The sequence below is a fragment of the Anticarsia gemmatalis genome, chromosome 4, assembly GCF_050436995.1.
Source record: "Anticarsia gemmatalis isolate Benzon Research Colony breed Stoneville strain chromosome 4, ilAntGemm2 primary, whole genome shotgun sequence".
NCBI lineage: Eukaryota > Metazoa > Arthropoda > Insecta > Lepidoptera > Erebidae > Anticarsia > Anticarsia gemmatalis.
Window position 1 is genome coordinate 4,024,376 of NC_134748.1, and position 17,991 is coordinate 4,042,366.

The following is a 17,991-nucleotide window of genomic DNA, read 5'->3' on the forward strand; positions in this document are numbered from 1 at the left end:
TCAAAACTAATTCATTACTGATTATACATTATTATTTGTTGGTATGATAATGCCGGACCTTTCTGGAATTTTAGTTTAAACCTACTTGGGCCACTATTAAATATCGGATGACGGAGAATTCACTGACCCAAAGAGAGTCACAATGGATAGCTAGTAGACAACTTTCTAGGCTTCTTTCATACAACAATAGATAATATTCACACATTATTGTAGGTACGTACATCAAGTGTCAAAAAACCAGCCAGCTATTTTATAAAGGTCTTACGCAAGAAGTGAAGACAATAGGAACTGGTTACATACACGATGTGGAAGACAATGGATCCTATTAGAAAACAATATCATCCGTATCGAGTAAGATGATATATCGATCACAGCTTACGACAATGCATCGGCACGAATGGTAGTGACAACTTTTTGATTGAATGTCTCGCGACTGATACCGCAAGACCTGTTTTTAAACAATACCGATTTCTCAATGATATATGATTCGAACCAACTGATGTTTCAACGTTAAGATTTTATGTGCATTCTGGTTAAAAACGTATTCCATAAAAGCAGCATATCTCATTTTACGATGCACTGAAATACGCGGCGCGTTTAACAAATAGGAATATTTTAGAATCTTGCACATGAAAACTAGCTTTACCGCCAGTTTGATTAGTAATCAATAGGGATCTTGGAGGCTTCCCGAAGTGCCGGTCAATTCGAATGCCAACAATTTCTTCCATCTGATTTTATCGTTTGACAGTCGTCGTCGGCAACTGGCCAAGGAATGTTCTCGTACTTCAAGTTTTATGTTTTTTACGACCAGTAGCTAGTTTATGAACGGTGGACAAGTCCGAGATTCAGCTGATAGTAGCCTGATTTTCTTACAATGCCGTCAAACTAAAATGTTTTGAGAATTGTTAGAATTCTCTAAAGTTGCTTCTTACCGACTACCATTTAGGCAAAATTATTTTCAAAACATTGAAAGACGGTCACATTGTCTATGGTACGCTATTTTGGCGCGGTAAAATTTTTCAACTTAATATCAATAAAATATTATTTTACCGTAATTAACGTGCAAATTGCAATGAATCTTATCACTACGGGTTATGGATAGCGATAGTGAAATTAATAACTTGTTGCAAAAAGAATTGGAGTCGGATTCGGAGTGTTATAATATGGAGGAAGTAGAATGTATAGAAGAGCGCGTAGTACAAATTTATGAAGAAACGGGTAACAGTAGACCGGAACAGATGAAACGTAAGAGAAGCGGCGGTGATGAAGAGGAGTTATGGACGGAGGTAGGCAGGAAAGTTAAAATTATGGCGCACAATGTTACTAACATTAATATGAGGAGAGCGGAGGAGCACATTGAAGTGAGTATGACTTCTAAAATTGATACATTACCTAAACAGATCGGCTTAGCGCGAATTTTAAAGTCAGAAAATATATTGGGCGTTATAAGAGTTAAATATGTTAATGCTTATAAAGTTTTGATACAATTCAGTGATGAGGAGTGCGCTGAGAAATTGTTACAATGCAAATATTTTATAGAGAAAGGATACAAGTGTCAGAAAACGTATGAACTAGGTGTATCCTATGGTGTCATTAAGGATATTGAACGAGATTTGAGTGAAGAGGAGGTGCTTCAGACGTTAGAAAGTAACATTCCTATTGTAAGCGTCAAACGGTTGCTGCGTCGCAATTTTGATAACGGCACTTTTGAAGATAGCGAAAGTATTAGGATTTGTTTTAAGGGCTCTTCTTTACCACCATATGTGCACTCTTATGGCTTGAGAATTAAAGTCGATTCATATATTTTTCCGGTCACACAGTGTTCAAAATGCTGGAAGTATGGCCACAATTACAAGGTTTGTTCACAAAGTATAAATACTTGTCCTAAGTGCGGAAAGTCACATGCTAACTGTGAAATTACTACTTATAAATGTATCAATTGCGCGGGAAGACATATGGCTCTGTCAAAGACCTGTCCAATATTTATCAAAGAGAAAAGAATCCGCGAGTTAATGGCTGAGTTCAATTGCACGTACAAGCGAGCACTTACATTGTACGTTCCACCATCACCACCTGTTTATTCTAGTAATTCTTTGGCTCCTGAACGGTCGATCATCGTGGAGGATAAATGCGAGCAATCGGCAAGAAATCCATCTACAAGTAGAACTGAGGTAAGTCCAACATATGCAGAAATATCTAAACGTACTTCACACGTTTCTGCTGGACAAAGCACTTCATCTGCTTCCGATAACTTACTAAAGAAAACAGCTAAGAAAAAGACAGATAAACATCGCAAAAGACAGAGTTTTCAGTTGGCAGAGGTTGAGTCTGTTACAGATTCTAGTGATGAATCTCAAAATGAGGAAACTAATTATGAGAAGGAAGGACGTAACACCACGGGGCTTCAACAGTTAATTCAGAAGATAAGAGATGTTATTTTTATGCAGAAGTTAAGTTTTAACGAGAAACTACGATCTTGCGGGCGAATAATTTACGATTGGATTATTAACTCTATTGTTAGTTGCTTCTCTGAGTGGTCCGTCTTCAAAACCTTTATAAATAATGGATTTTCGAGCTCATAACACTTTTAATATAATACAGTGGAACTGCCAGAGCATTCGACCTAAATTGTTAGAATTGGAACAGCTATTATCACAAGAGAAAATACATATTGCCATTTTGAGTGAGACTTGGTTGGAGCCCGACTCTATTCTTAGATTATCTGGTTACAATGTCGTTCGTCAGGACCGGGACGACGGATATGGAGGAGTGGCCCTGATTATGCACTCTTCTGTCAAGTTTCAGCTTAGCAAAATTAATGTTAATCCAGGAATTCAGCTAGTACATGTCAAGATTTTAAACTGCTCTCACATAGAAAATATTTTATCGGTGTACTGTCCGTCAACTGTTCAAACTTCACCAAGTGATTGGGACTCGATTTTTAGTATTTGTCATAAACGCACTTTAATAGCTGGTGATTTCAATGCTCATCATGCCAGCTGGTCATATAAGACTGATGCTAGAGGTACCCAGATCTTTGATACCATTTTGGATAAAAACTTTGTGACCCTAAATGATAGTTCTCCTACAAGAATACGTCTATATATATGTATATCGTCGTATAGCCTAGACACCTGGGTACAAAATATTAATTTGGATAATATCATTTGTTGTCACATAGATGGCGTTACTAAATCCAAAAGAAAATTGGGTTCCGTTTATTTATTTATAATAATGTCAATGTTAAAATTTTGTTGAACACTTTGGATAATATAGGGGTTGGTACAAATATTTGTAATTATTTATGGGATTTTCTCAGGTCTAGAGAATTAAGTATAAAGTGTATGGATAAATATAACATTACTAGAACTACAGGCACTGGAGTGGCTCAGGGTGACCCCTTCCCAACTAGCACACAAGCGCTATAACAAGCTGCACAATGGCCGGTTAAAGGATTTTTATAACGCCTTAGGCTCCTTAGTAAGAAGTATAGTGGTTCTATAAGCGGCTACAGATCTCTTGTAGCGTCAAATAGGCCCATACTGTCCAGCTTATAGCTCTAAATTGGATCTACAGTGGTCGTAAATAGTAATTATAATAGTACGTAGTATAGTAGTAATACAGGAGCGCTAAAATAAGATGAAGGTGGTATAATCGCGCTACAAGAGCTTTTTCGCAGCTTCGTGGCGCTTACCAGCTGTTGTACAGAGGTGGTTAGCGCCACGAGCGTTCGAAAAAGCTCTTGCAGCGCGATTATACCACCTTTACCTTATTTTAGCGCTACTGTGTAACGGTTATAAATGCTAACGCTCTAAATTAGTAATATAGTCGGTTTATTATGGTGTAAACTAAATATATTTTTTTAAAATGAATCATCAGTGACAAATGAGGAGACATTTTATTTTTACGGATTGGATTATTAAAATAACAAGTAGTCTATCGCTTTTATTTCTTTGTGTACGTGATATGAAAGTGCGAGTTCCAGTTTGCTGTCAATATATATGTATATTATCGTCAATATTTTCATGCGCCCTCAAAATATTCAGTTTTAAGTGCAAAAATTATATAGATATGTGGATTTGGAAATTGTATTTTGAACATAAATAAGACTTTGAGGGTTACAGATAATTTAATTAGGGTTATAGGTAATAAAAAATGATTTTAATTATGTTAACGTTACCAGGCTATAGATTTATATGATCTTCAAAAGATCGTAATAACCTCAAAAAATATGTTTACCAAATGCTATAATGGCGTCTCGATCAAGCAGCTCTCAGAGTTGGTTACATCTGCTCTAGCGCCTTAAGCTGTACAAAGGCTCTAGTGTTTGCTGTTGTAGACCTCAAGGTTTTGCAGTTGTGGCATAGGAGTGCTTCAATAGGGGTCAGTCGTTGAATATTAAAATAGTTTGAAAATAATTTTATTTTATTTTATTTTATTTTATTTTATTTTATTTTATTTCATTTCATTTCATTTCATTTCATTTCATTTCATTTCATTTCATTTCATTTCATTTCATTTCATTTCATTTCATTTCATTTCATTTCATTTCATTTCATTTCATTTCATTTCATTTCATTTCATTTCATTTCATTTCATTTCATTTCATTTCATTTCATTTCATTTCATTTCATTTCATTTCATTTCATTTCATTTCATTTCATTTCATTTCATTTCATTTCATTTCATTTCATTTCATTTCATTTCATTTCATTTCATTTCATTTCATTTCATTTCATTTCATTTCATTTCATTTCATTTCATTTCATTTCATTTCATTTCATTTCATTTCATTTCATTTCATTTCATTTCATTTCATTTCATTTCATTTCATTTCATTTCATTTCATTTCATTTCATTTCATTTCATTTCATTTCATTTCATTTCATTTCATTTCATTTCATTTCATTTCATTTCATTTCATTTCATTTCATTTCATTTCATTTCATTTCATTTCATTTCATTTCATTTCATTTCATTTCATTTCATTTCATTTCATTTCATTTCATTTCATTTCATTTCATTTCATTTCATTTCATTTCATTTCATTTCATTTCATTTCATTTCATTTCATTTCATTTCATTTCATTTCATTTCATTTCATTTCATTTCATTTCATTTCATTTCATTTCATTTCATTTCATTTCATTTCATTTCATTTCATTTCATTTCATTTCATTTCATTTCATTTCATTTCATTTCATTTCATTTCATTTCATTTCATTTCATTTCATTTCATTTCATTTCATTTCATTTCATTTCATTTCATTTCATTTCATTTCATTTCATTTCATTTCATTTCATTTCATTTCATTTCATTTCATTTCATTTCATTTCATTTCATTTCATTTCATTTCATTTCATTTCATTTCATTTCATTTCATTTCATTTCATTTCATTTCATTTCATTTCATTTCATTTCATTTCATTTCATTTCATTTCATTTCATTTCATTTCATTTCATTTCATTTCATTTCATTTCATTTCATTTCATTTCATTTCATTTCATTTCATTTCATTTCATTTCATTTCATTTCATTTCATTTCATTTCATTTCATTTCATTTCATTTCATTTCATTTCATTTCATTTCATTTCATTTCATTTCATTTCATTTCATTTCATTTCATTTCATTTCATTTTAAGCTTTAGTATAAAGGTATATTACTCGGTTATAGCGCTTTAGGTGCTTAACATAATTCTGTAATCCCCATGGCTGTAAAAATGTTTCGAATGATACCTTATACATCTATTTGCCGTACAGAAGCCATATAAATATCTGATATAACGCTCAAGGCGCTATTAAAGACCTACGCAACTTGTTTATAGATGAGTAATACACTAGCCCTAAAAAAATCTGTTATAGAACCTAAGGCATTACAAAAAGCTTATTTACGCTCTTGAGCGCTATAAGCGCAACGCATAACTCCGTTTAAACTCCTTTATCTCCTAAAGTCCCCTTATACAGTTAACGGTGTTATAGAAGATTCCATTAACTCAGTTATACTTCCCTAGGCTGTCTAGCGATGCAATTACATGCTCATATATCACTATAAGTCATTAGTTTCCTACTAAACGGCTACTGTCCCGCCTAGCTGTTAAAGGGTTTTTTAAATAGCTAGTATACAACTTATAGAGAATTGTACAGCATTTGAACGACTCTTATGCAACTATCAGGCTGTATAACGACTGTATAAGCAGCTTGTGTGCTAGTTGGGTTATCACCTCTATTATTTAATGTTGTCACAATGCACATTTGTAATGATATGGTCAATATTTTTAGCTCTCAGTATGCTGACGATTTCGTTTTGTATGGCACATATAAAACCATAGGGCAAGCATGTCTGAGTTTACAGTCCGCTTTAGATATAATGTGTCAATTAGTTGAAGATATAGGCTTGGAGATATCTGAAAATAAGACATCTGTTTGTGTTTTCAGGAAGGGTGTCAATAGGCAGGATGTTAATATTTATCTTAAGGGATCAAGGGTGCAATTATTGGACTGTGTTAAATATTTAGGAATTTGGTTAGACAGGAGTTTAAAATGGGCTAAACACATAAACGAAATTTCTCAAAAAACTTTAAAATTTATTAATGTGCTTAAAATATTGGCTGGATCAGATTGGGGCATACATCCTAAATATTTAAGAAGTTTGTATATTTCTTTAATACGTAGCCGCTTAGATTATGGAAGCTTTCTTTATGATACAAGCACTAAAAGTTATTTGTATAAACTAGACAAAATTCAAAATCAATGTATACGTATCATTGGTGGATTCGTAAAGAGTACTCCAATTCATGTAATGCAGAATGAGCTTTGTTTACCACCTCTTCATCTCCGTAGGCAATACCTCGCAGGAAAATTTTGGTTGAGAAGTAGATCTTTTGAAAATAGTGACAATGTATGTTTAATTTCTCAATTGTCTAATCTTTTTTAAATGTTTTCCTATTTATTCTTCTGTTAATTTTTAATTGTATAGCCTAGACACCTGGGTACAAAATATTAATTTGGATAATATCATTTGTTGTCACATAGATGGCGTTACTAAATCCAAAAGAAAATTGGGTTCCGTTTATTTATTTCAAAAATGTTGTGATATGATTGATAACAAATATAATGGATTTTATAAATTGTATACTGATGGTTCAAAAGGTAGTGCTTGTATTGGATCAGCTGTGCATGATCCCCAGTTAGATATTAACTTTAAGTTTAAAATTGGTTCTGATGTGTCTATTATGTATGCCGAATTGTTTGCTTTATCTGAAGCCCTTACCTATGTTTCAAATATTGATTATGATAAGTTTGTGATATTAATAGATTGTAAAAGCGCTCTACAACATATTGCTCGATGCACTACCAATTTTAGAGGTCTTCCCATAGCATATTCAATTATTGACACAATCCGTAATATATTAGCAGCTGATAAAATTATTATCCTACAATGGATTCCATCACACATCGGGGTAAGTGGTAATGAAGTGGTCGATCAGTTAGCCAAAGAAGCTTTGTTGGATGGCTCAATTAAACAAATTATTCCGTTTTACACAGATATTTTACCCGTTCTGAAAGCCAACATTTACAATCTCTGGAAAGAGTATAATACCAGATGTTCTTTAAATAAAGGCATCTGGTATCATACTATCCGTTCGTCGCCATTTCATTATCCCTGGTTTGTTTCGAGCAATTTGAGTAGACAAGCTTTAGTTACAGCCTTCCGTATCCGTTCTGGTCACTTACCACTAAACAAATTTGCATTCCTTATGAAAAAAGTATCGTCACCTAATTGTTCAGACTGTGACATTATCGAAGATGCATATCATATTTTAATGGAATGTGTAAGAAACGAGTCTTTTAGAATTAATATTTTCAACGATATCATACAAATTCCTTTTAATGTTGGGTGTTGCAATACTGTGTTGTCTGAGCCTGATACCAAGAATGCGAAAACATTGTACAAATTAGTTAAGTTAGGAATAAGTTCTAGATTTTAATGTTTAAGTTCAAGTTTTATATAATTTTGATTTAGGTGTTTATTTAGTTTTAGTTCAAAATTTGTTTTAATTTATAAGTACTTATTGAATTGTAGCATTACGAGGACGACATGGTCGCTTCTCTTGTGTACCAAGTCCTCTATAAATTAAATAAAGATTTTAAATAAATAAAATTGAAAGACGGTCAATACTACCACAACTAGGCAATAAAGTCTTTAATCTATTTTGTGCTGCATTTGTTTCAACAACCTCTTTACTATTATACCTACCATTCCATATTTTTAACCATCGAATGCAATTATGACAGTAGCGCATCCATGTAAGCTACTTTCTCGCAATATAATTTGAAATTGTTTAGTGTAAACTGTGTTCGCTCGTGATGTTAGCTACTAATGAACACTCGCAAAAGTGACTCAAACGTAATTGTACGCTTTCTTCGAGTAGGTCAACTTGTATACCTAATTAGTACTTTCTTTCACTTAAATGTCACTAACAAATTATCGTTAATTGTAAAGAAAAAGTCGGACGCGTTGAAAAATCTTCTCAAACACTTTGTCCTACTTAAAATTTACACCTTATACGATTTCGAATCAGTAGTAACCTAACAGAAATAATACTATTTAAATATTCAACTTTTACTTTTCATTAAAGGATTACTATGAAAGTGAAAGCTACAATAAAAAATAAAGGTGTTCACGTAAAACGGGCAAACAAAGAAACCGCGCTATAATAAAACGATACCAAAATTAAGACTTTTTAATTACACATTTTTTTCTTCAAAACAGGCTCAAGATCCAAAGGGTAACATGCATCGTTGACGCTATTTATAAACGTTCCGCTTATGTTTTTTTTTTGCGTCGCTTCACTTCTGTGCGCACCTGCTTGCGCGCCCGCACCTCATTGGTGGATCGCACGAGTCAATAACATCTAGAAAGGCCACCCTTACGGCTGTTTTCTTAGCCCTTATCTTATGCACCTGATTTTATAATCTCGATTTTTAAGATGGGGTTACGTGTGGGGCTCCCTATTATGAATTATGTAATGCTCGAAAGATACGTAGAACTTTTATGTCGATTGTGGACAAAATGAGAGGCTGTTTTGACAGGACGAAACAATTAGATTAGATTTAGGATGCCAAAAGCTGACTAACAACACCAAAATAAACAAAGAAATCTCAGAAGTGATACCAATCTTGGGCACACTGTACCTATGTGTGACATCTTAATGTAACTTACCAGAAATCCACTAAAACTGAGACAAAGATACAATCTTGCGCAACCTGTGCTAAATATCAAGGAGTAACCGCACAATAAATAATACATAACTACTACACAGTCCACATCAAAACATACCGTAATACATTAGTCAAGTAAGTTATCACTTCATCTCTGTTCAAATTCCGTACTTAAATGTAACATTATATAGCCAAGTGTAAAGCCAGACGGCTACTTTATACTTCAGATTGACAATCACTGATAACATTTAGCCGCAGCGCTGTCTATAGCCGAACCATTAAACAAATGGACAGGTTTAAAAAGCAAATTGATTGTTGTGATAAGTCACTCTGAGATGTCTTTGAAACGGTTGCGTTGCGAGTTAATTAATTTTGGTTAAGTCGGAATGAAAATAAAAGAACGGTGTACGATTCTATCTTAGCATCGGTAATTTATTGTTGGTTACTACAGCATAGTGTACACATAACTACGCAAACAAATTTTCAAAAAATCTGATAGCCAAAACACTGATAAAAATCTGTTTGTGTTGGATCAGTTAAGGCGCATTTGAATAAATCATACCGCAGGCACAACAAAATACTTACATATACACCACGAACTTATTTAGCGTTTACTAATACGGATATTCGCTAAGAATCCATCATATCTTAAAATTATAAAAGATCCCATAAACTTTAACTTCTTGATTTCAAGTGATACTGAAGAAGTATTCGATTCAACTCATAAGACGTACATTAAACGAATATACAACAATTAACCACTTACAAAGAAAGAAATGTACAGTGATTATGATAAGTTTTGAGAAATCGCAATAAGAGTAAAAAGCCGCGTGTCTCACGAGTGCGGACGAGCCGATAGTTCGCGGGCGCAATTAGCCATCATTATTGAGTATTAACTTCTTGCGTTAGAAGCTTTCGATCAAATGAACATCATTAACGTTCTTAATAAACACGACGACTATAATTACGGGAATTGGTATGTGTCTTTGTCCCTTGCCGGCTGTTTATGAATGAACTGGAATATTAGTCATGGCATCACAAAACTATAACAGTTTTATTAATACTTACTCAAGAATATAAGTATAACGAAATTAATCAACACTATGTGTAAGCTGAATCTTCTTCTGGGCTAAAATGTGTCTTAATTTATACATTTGGTACATTAATTAGGATTATCTGGTACAGAAATGAAATTCGTTTGGAATCATTGATTAAATAATGAAAAACACATAATCCCACGAATAAATCAATACTAATTTACGACAATATTTACAATCAAAATTAATTTGGGCACGAAATAATTTATTCAAATACTGAATGCATCATTAACCAAACGCGATTGTCATAATAAATAACTTCGTGCGTCAATAAACAACCAAAAATATGTTCTACAACATTCTTTATTTTGTTTTGAATGTGTAAATAGGTATGTAATTTAATTTACCTCCATAATGGTGACTTATATTGAAAACGTGACTGATTGTAATCACCGTAACTAATTTCGTAAACGTTCCATGACCGGACTACAGTTTTTTTGATGTTGTCGCAAAACTAGAACTACTTATAAGAGTAAAAATAAGTTACAACGATGCATGGAGAGAATAATATCTTTTCAACATTCAGCCAACGAATAGTTATATTATTATTTATTGTAGTTTAATGTCCTCAAGGGCATAGGACTATATATGGGACTTAAGTTAGATAACGATACGATAAAGTTGTTAACTCTAAATCGAATAGACTTAAAAATGTAAGGTTGCAGCTCAATAAAGTCCTCGCACAAGTTCTCGAACGTAACGTAACAAGTTTACCCGCTCCCTAACTCCCAATCCAATCTTGATAGCTCACGGAACTCCCATAGGTTGTACACAAAATTTAGAGCAACGAAATGCATGAAGTCAAGTGTCTGATCTCAGCTCCCCTTGTAACCCTTCACAACACAAACAAAACGGTAGCCGACAGTATATCCCCTTACTCTAATCCAACTACTTACTCTTTTGTCCAGTGAAATGCCCTCGCACACCGAAAATATCCTTTATCTTTATGACACCACGATCTAAATTTACGTTACAACAACCACCTCCAAATTATCTCTCTATTTAGGCGGAACTTAAAATGTTCTTTGGTCCTTCCACGCAAAAGACTCCTCTAAGCTCCCGAATTTATGTCTCATTTTCCTATGACGCTAATACGACAGGTGATTTTATTTTTTGGTAAAATGTGGCGACACCCTGCTGCATTTAAATATAATGACACAATGAAAAGGCTAAATTTGTCGCAATACTTAGGGGATTCTGCTCTTTCCCTTGTACCTTTTTGTGTGAGTGGTGACGTGTCGGGAATAAAACGAAAGTAAACGCTCCATTTTGTACGCATAATCCAATTTTTTGTTCTTTGCTCTAGATTACTTTTTATATTTGCGAGATGAATATACTAAAGCAACATAACGTAGCTATATGTTGATATTAAATATCTCTCCCGTCATTTCATGAAGAAGCAAGTAGTCATTTTAAAAGGTTGATATACGATATTTTAATGGCTTGCTGAGCTTTTGATCCATTCTGTTGTATTAACCAGACTCTTTTAAAGTCTTTTGGAATCCGCCATACGACAAGCAAACCATTATTATGCAGACAGAATAGAGTAATACTTAGTTAGGTATATGTTGTACGCAAAACCAAATTAAACAAAGAGCAACACGCGTTAAGCCCACAAAACAGACACCGTTTTAAATAGACAATATGCAAAGTTTATGACGTACCGTGGGAACTTGCAACACATCACATTACAGGCCGAGCGAATTCTAGTTTACGGTAGTAGCGATAGACAATGGCAGGAACCGCCTTCGTTCCAGCGATTTGTCACGGCGTGCTTCTGCTCACAGCCGTCTTCATCCCATCATTGTTCTACACAATTGCTAGGTGAACAGACAAGTAAAGTTTAGTCGCCCTTGAAATACGAGAAAAATAATCGTAATAGCTTTGTACTGAGGGTAAGAAAAATGTTACCTTAGCGAGAAGTACGACGGATTGTCTTTCCAGACTTAGTTTCAGTTATATCAAATGATATCAGAAATATATACTTAGTGAAAAAAGGTGCTATCAAAATACGCGAAACGAAATCTCTATCACTGTATTTAGAATGTCGTTTTAGACAGGCAAATCAAAATTACTACTCTTAATGGCTCTTGATGTCGGTGTAGCTCCAGTAAAAGAAGTTTATTAATTTCGATCTTAGATTAAAACGAAATAGAAAGGATGCTGAAGCAATCAAACTTTATGATGATTGACGCATAATTTGATAAGTTAAAATTGCATTCGAAACTGTCTTTCAAATGGATTAGTCTAGATCGAGTATCGAGCAACTGTCAAGAACACTGTGGCATTATCGTGTCAACAGAATAATATAAAGCGGCTATTTAAAGCTGACCCGCGCTGACCTTTTAAATGGCACATTTCGTAATGTGGTATGCGAAGGATTAGGTGGCTCGTTGAACTGGTCGCAGTATATCCACAGATAACATGTTGGTTGGTGTACGGGCGTGGTCGGCAATGCAATGTGGAGCTTAATAAGACAAACAAAGCGGGTCCACGTGTGCCTTTGTATACGCGATGGTCCTTGGAGGTATAAAGGAGTATCAACAAAAGCTTTCAGGGCACATGTTCGGTTCGTGTCATTTATTTCGGGTTATCTTTCGGGCCGGATTGAATTTGACTTATTATAAAGGAGTGTGAGAGAATATTATTGTATGAAAACGAGTTATGAATGCGGAGATTTTTGCTCAAGATATTTCAGATATTTCGGTATTAACGTGGCACTTTATTGTGTTAACTTTCCGCGTTGTTGATAGTTCAAGGCTCTATTAGCGGCAATAAAACCTTCAATTAAGGTGTGGTTTTAATAAGCAATTACATTTGGTACACAAACAATATCACGGTCAAATGCCGGTCACAATTTGTATTGCCGATAAATTACGTCAATGTCGTGAGTCGTGAGTAAAATGTCGTTCTACTATTAACCCAGTTCTTTAAACTATCTTATGCGTAGCTCGAGTCGATCTGTTTCGATAGCTAGTAAATGTAGTAAAGTTGAGGGTAACTTTAGGATTATTTGAAGTAAAGAAGGCGTTATAATTTGAGCTGATTCAATAATGTGTAAGTTATGATCAACAATTAATGTGATTACGAAAGTCATTTTTGCGTCTAAAAGCCTATGTTCACATTCTAAGCTGCTTTAAGTTCACTTCAAAAATATACATAAAATACACTTCAAAATATTTTTTATACTAAAGTAACATATAAGTTAAACTGTAGCTACTGCCCATAATGTACTGATCACTGGAATTCATAGTAAGGGCGCTGTTTATGTATCTAAATTGAAACTAAAAGCGGCTAAGATAAATTCGACGAGCGTGGGAGTGCATTTGACGTCTTCATCTGCATCGCCACTCGTTACTCGTTACTCGATCCAGATGTTTCTGCTATCTTTAAGTTCCTTTCAACCGTTTCAAAGGCGCGCCCACAGTGGGGTGCTTGAAGATAGAGCTTTAATTACATTTTACTTTAATTTAAAAACAGTGATCTACTATCCAAGTTTTTAGTGTCTAATTTGCAGTTTTTAAGTTCCTAACGTTACAATTTCAACTTATTTACGTATACCTTATACAACACAAAAATTGCAGGAATTTGTTACCAATTATAACGAAAACGATCATTTTTTTTACCTAAATTGTTATGTTTTTCAATCCTCACTGAGCAAGGGCAGTGAGGAGATGGATGGGTCCCTGCAGTTGAACATTAATTACAAGTTATTTAGTCAAAATATTTTAAAGTTAAGTAGAGCATTTTGTATAGACGCACCCTACGGTGATTGTAAGTAAGTTTGAAGTGTCTTTTCTCCATTTGCTCAGCACTTATACTTTTAGATAGTGTAATTGGTAGCCATTTGAAAGACACTGATTCTTTTAAATGGTCGTCTATATTACTTTCTTGGTAATTACGCAGAGAATCTGTAGTGCTATATTTTTTGTTAACCAGTGCTTCTGTTGCTTTCAATCTCTTCCAAAGTAGGTACTTCTCGATATGTAGCTGTTTCCCGCTAATTCTTACAAAGATCCTTCTAGTATAAATGACTAGCTGACCCGCGCAACTTCGCTTGCGTCACTTAAGATAATCTTAATTTTCCCCGCTTTTGTAACATTTTTCACTGTTACTCTGCTCCTGTTGGTCGTAGCGTGATGATATATAGCCTATAGCCTTCCTCGATAAATGGCCTATCTAACACTGAAAGAATTTTACTGTAATCTTTGCCACAGTTTTTCAAAAAGTAGTCGCTGTAAAATTTAAGGACTTGCATCTACTGTGTGTGACACAGTCGAGTGAATAGTAGGTATGTATATTGAATTGCCTGCCTATTCTCTATTCTATTGTTATATTTTAAAATTCTATGTACATTTATTATTGGTATTCTGGCGAATTGTCACCGTCACGATTTAATTGTTGCTGGTCGTGCGAATGTTGTCACGACAAAGGCTCTACTGCTTCCGGCTACTAAGTTTCCTGTGTATTGTGTTATTTATTAAAAAATACTATTTTAAAATATTCACATAGGCTTGGTATGTATGGTGCAATAACCAGCAGACACTACTTTGTAATATAATATATTATATATTTAACTATATTATAGTTAAATTTTTTAAAAGGCTGTCATTCGCGATTGGTACAGTTATTAGTTTAGGCGTAAAGCTTACTTAAACTTGAATTATTGGTATAAATTATTCTCTCTAATATCAATAGTACACAAAGAAATTTATCAGCTTAATATCCAAAGACATATACCTATATAGGTATTCGATTGACTATTTATCTGATCTATTAATTGACAACTAGTCTAGAAACTCTGACTTGAAACTTGATACTTAAATGAGCAAATAAAGTTCACCCAGCAAATTAATATTATAAGATAAAAAGCTGCAGAGTTTTTGAAACGTAATTGCTAAAATAACAAGCAAGTGAAACACGTTTGGGTCGCGGCCGGTACAATTAGTTAAAGAGTTATTAAGCACATGTGTGGGATGTGATTTTAAGTGCCCCAAGTCGCCAGATGCGCTACTGACAAAATTGTCTGTCCTTGACCAAGCAAAAATAACTTTATTTATTAGTACTAAGGCTTAATTAAGACGGTATAAGCAAATATAGTCACATATTTATATTTATTTTACTGTCTACTGTTTATTTTTCTGGTAAGCACCTGAAAATGTCTCATAGCAAAACTTTAACATGCCACGGGCGCAATCAAAAGTAAAATTGTTTATCGCAATTATATACTGTGCTTGAAGACCAGCTTTTACGAACGAGTGAATGCACCATTTTAGAAAGCGTATTAATTTTTTTCCGCTAGACTAGACCAATAATTCAATCTCTAGCACTTAGACTAATAAAATCTCTTAAAAGCATTAAAAGCAACTAGTGTACCAAAACAAAACAAGCTCTAACTAAACCGGAGCCTTTTTAAAAGAAATGCAAATTAACTTAAACTAGCAAAAACTTTCTAAAATGCACACAACAAACAGAAATATAGAACAAGGTCGCATTAAATCGATACATAATGCTTACCGTTATGTACTTGTTTATTCACAAGTTATTTCTGTACGCCTAGGCTTATCGATTAACTCTTTTTGTAACTATTTCTTAGTAGATAATCTTTCTCGATCCTAACCGGTACCACGAGTTTCTTTATCGTGGGTAACTCGAACACATTACACCATATAAGGCCGGCTAGTCTCATTTAAAACGTCTGAATTCTAAACAGTTCATCGAAATTCTCAGAGGTTGCAAAAAAGCCTTTATTAGTCTCTTTGTCGTGAAATTTCCATATAATAACTATTTTAAATATATTATTTTTATCGTAAATCTGTGTTTTTTTTCTCGTTAACTTTTGAATTGTCGGTGTAAATCCGTCGCCGTGAGATAAGAAAGTTGTATGATACATTGTAGCGACAATGTTGTTTGTATATAAATGACCATATTATGCTGGTTATGGAGCAGATGTTGGTTATACAATGCATTCAATTTAATGATGTCTTAAGATAATAAAATGCAGTCATTCTTGGTGCCCACCACGCATAAAAGTTGAAAACATAATTAAAAATAATAATTAACTTTGCATTGAAATAACATGATATCGCAAAACATCAGTTTTGTTACATAAATCCCACTGATTAACAAAAAGATTTATTTATTTTGCCCTCTCAGAGAAAGACATTTTAAACTTGGGCTGTCTTGGATGTCCCAATTAAATGATTATCAAAAATCCACGTAAAATTTATATGAGAGAAATAAATCAAAGAAAATTGCTTTCATAACATCTGGTAGCCGTAAAGCTTTAAATGTTGCTTACAACATGAATTTTTACTTTATAAAAACAAATTTAAATACACGACGGCACACAGGCCATAAACGTGATTATTTACATTTTAATGCGAACGCTACCTTGCAGTCCACTACGTGTTTAATACGCTAAATAAAAAACTGCAAGCTTCGTTTAAAATCCATGCGGGTATTGATTTTAAACAATATTACGTAAAGCTCGGATTTTTCAAATACTCGGGCTAAAAACACTTTTAAAGCGATACCACACTAATCGACTTCAAACGACAATTATGTCCAATTCTCGTTTATCGACTGACGTCAATTGTTACCCATTTTACCATCAATCGATTTGTATGGTTTAAGGGCTCTCGAGTTTATATAAGAGCCTTGCTATTCGACTATAATACTATAAATACAAAAGGTTTGTGAGAATGTGTGTATGAATGTTGGTATCTCTTTTGCGCAAATCCTAAGGATCGATTACGATGACATTTGGTATGTGTCTGAAGACCCAGAAAAACACATAGTTTTTATCCCGAAGTTCCCGAGGAATCGGGATTTACACGGGAAGAGTTTCCACGTAAACGAAGTTGCGGGCGGCCTCTAGTTGACAATGAATCACCTTCACCGATAACACTAAAATGATAATATTATTATGAAAACCGTCCAGTCATAAAAAGGAATGCTTTTTCAAGTTCTAGGTCAGGTTCAGCTGTAACACTATTGGTAAGCTTTTTTGTCGAGCGTAGTCTATTAAAAGAATATTCATGCACGTTAATTTGAAAAATAAGTGGACAAAACTCATTTTCCTTAAACAAAGTGAGATACTAACCTCACATTTGAATTTATCTTTAATTAAAATACCATTCACAGTCGGCAGTATCTTAAAACAAAGATGGGAAGTTCAAAAATGTTTTAGTAGGTATTGGAATCTATGGGTGCGTTCAGAAGAATGCCCTAATTAAATTAATCGTTGGCGATTTTGATAAGGCGAGTAAAAAGTGGCCGGTGTTTTGACATTAATGAGAATATATAGCTGTTTCTTAATAGGTTCTACGTTTGCTTAAAGGTTGATTGAATAACTACTTTTGGTTGTGGTCTCTGAACATTCTTAGTAATAAAACACATATGTTCGTGACATTGTGCAAGGTTTTTATTAATTAATCAACGCCCTGATGTCATTGCGTGGTAGTTTAATGAGTCAGGAATGTGATTATTGTATTACTCGACCTACATACTGTTCGTTACAAGATTGTATTTTGCTTTGTTTGTACGTATGATTTATAAATGTTATAAATAAGCTTTGTTCGTTTTAGTCCGAACGGCTAGATAGGTATAAGATCAACCTACAAACTGGACATAATCATGATACGAATATTCAATTGAGTCATACAGG